The sequence below is a fragment of the Rosa chinensis genome, chromosome 7 (assembly GCF_002994745.2).
Source record: "Rosa chinensis cultivar Old Blush chromosome 7, RchiOBHm-V2, whole genome shotgun sequence".
Lineage (NCBI taxonomy): Eukaryota > Viridiplantae > Streptophyta > Magnoliopsida > Rosales > Rosaceae > Rosa > Rosa chinensis.
In genome coordinates this window covers 23,725,724-23,728,437 of record NC_037094.1, presented here as the reverse complement: position 1 = coordinate 23,728,437, position 2,714 = coordinate 23,725,724, and positions in this window count along the sequence as shown.

Here is a 2,714-nt window from a genome sequence, read left to right as displayed (position 1 = left end):
CATTCATGAGGAAAATTAAAATGTAACATTTTCTTTTATATAAGCTTCATTCCTTTTTGTGTAGTTTTTATTCATAAAAAAAAAAAAAAAATTGGCATGCATATTTGCATGTCAATTTTTTTTATTCATAAATAATATTTTTGCGACAGCATTTTTGCCGTAGCAAATGACTTTTGGCGACTGCAAAAAACTTTAGTAGCGATTGGTGGTGTCGCCATTGGTATTTGCGACGGCAAATGCACTGTCACAAGATTATTAGCGACGGAAAATCAGGCATTTTTCAGTCGCAAAATTCTTGCGACCGCAAATCATTTGCCTGATTTGCCGTCGCAAATGCTATTAGCGACGCCACCAATTGCGTCAGAAGCATTGTCGTCGCAATGCTCTAGCTTTTGCGACTGCGTGGAGCGTGGCTATTGCAATTTTTTTTTTGTAGTGGCTAAGACTCCTATTCTAAACAAGAACCTAGTATTACCCCAGTATACCAACCTTTTAGAAAGTCCACGCACTATTATTTCAAACAAAAACCTAGGAACTCCTAAGTAGGAATAAAAAAACCCTCATAACTACTGGATTCTGCGACCAAGATAAAAAATTAAATAAAATTAGGAGTAGAGGATGACGTATCGTCATCCACTCCATCTTCATTCATCAGAGCAGCCCAAATTGAGAATCTCCAATCAAACCTAGCCTAGCAAGAGACCCATACAGCACACAGGAAGTCCACCGTCCAAAAGCAAGCCTAAAGACCCCAACCATGAGCAGAAATCCACTCCAAGCCAAGCAGTCTTAAAGCCCTGAAACAAACCCTAGCATTCCTAGGGACCAAACAGCCGCCACCCTCAGCAGGACCACCACCACCACTGCCGCCACAGCCTTTCCCTTCGTCCCCGTCCAGCATAGGAGAAAGATCACCATCATCACTGTCACAGTCTAACTGCAACCCCAGCTGCAATCATTGCGCCAAAGGGGAACCCGGTTCACCACTGATCACGTCATCCTCAGCCACCATAAAAATCAAACAATCCCATCTGATCGGATCTGAGCCCCAGCCGACCTGAACAACCCAGTCATCCCCGAGTCCTATCCCACATCACCTAACCCAAACACAACGGCAACGAAAGGCCCTACACTGCCTACCGCCTACGAGATTGAAGGCAATGAAACTCGTGCCATCTCAGCTAAGATGACTGCCTTCAGAATATCTGATCCTTCCAAAAGACAAACTGATCCAAACATAGATTAAATGAACGTCAAAGCCAAACACCAACGTCACCAAGGAAGGGAGAAGAAAGAGAGACGTCGCCGCGCGCCCTTCCAAATCCAAGGTGCAGAGCCACAACGCGGCTGAGAAACCTCTCTATCGAGAGTCAAGAAATTTGCAGTGCCGCCGCTGCCGCCACTCAAGACCGGTTGCGACCGTAGGGTTTTTTTCGAGAGAGGAGAGAGCATCATTTTAATTTTTTTTTTATTAGACTCAAATATTTTTGTTAGTTCTGGTAACATCTAAATGATTGTGTGATAATAAAAGTATCATTTATATTAGAATGATTTAAAAAACCGTACACTTCTTTTCATAACATTTGACCAAAGAGTTCCCAGCTTTAATCCTTAAGGAAAAATTCACCAACGGTGTCTGGACACTTAGAGGACTTTCAGAATGAAATTTTGCACGTGCCACGCATGTGACTTTATTTTCAAGGGTAAAATTGTCTTATTACACTTTTTATTAAAAAAAAAAAATGAAGAAATTTCTTATTTCTTCTCCCTCCCTCTCTCTCTGTCTCTCTCAACCCTATCCTTTATTCTCTTATTTTCTCCTCGCCAACACCACCACAACCAACACCAGACCATACCAGTCGATTAGTTCAAGAAACCCAGAAACTCAAACCCATTTCAACAGCGTCTATTATCACGAACCCCGGCTACAGAAAATTGTCAAGGCCATGTTTGAATCTTAGCAGCACAAGAGTGACAACATTCAGAGCTCACCGCTTCGCATACCCTTTCGGAGCCTATTTTTGTCGGAGGACGAAGACTATCGCGTTAGTGAGAGGGAGGTTCATCTGATTACCCCTGAAATTAGAAAAACTGAGGTGAAGGTTGTGGAATCTATTGTAGTCAATGTGCTCGCTTAGCCCACCCACCTTGATATTCATTCTCTCTTGGAAACACAAAGCCACCAAACCTATCCATTCCTTTTCATTTTCCTCCCACCACCAAAGCCACCACTTCCCCATGATCATGGGCTACCTTTTGAACAAAGTTTCATCTGGTTGTCTATCCATTCTCAGTTTCTCATTTCAAAAGGTCTCCCATCATGGCAACCGTCTTCCAACACTCGCCGACCACCACCATTCCTCTTCACGACTCTCTCTTGTCCTCCCTCCCTCTCTCTCTCTCTCTCTCTCTCTCTCTCTTAGTTGATGAAGCAAGCACTCAATGACAACTCCAGAAACCATTCCGGGTCAGATCTCACTGAGCTTCTATCCGATTGCATCACAGCTTTCAAGGACAATCTTCAGTACCGAGACGACCCCAGATTCCTCAAGATTTGGTTCAACCTAATTTCCAGATGCAACACATGGATAGAAATTCAAGCTGAAACTGACTAAAGCAACAAAATTACGAAGAGAAAATTGAGAAAAAGAAGAAGACTATTAGCTTTGGCCGGCCCAGACAATCTCATCGGTCTTGAATCTTTGATTATTCAA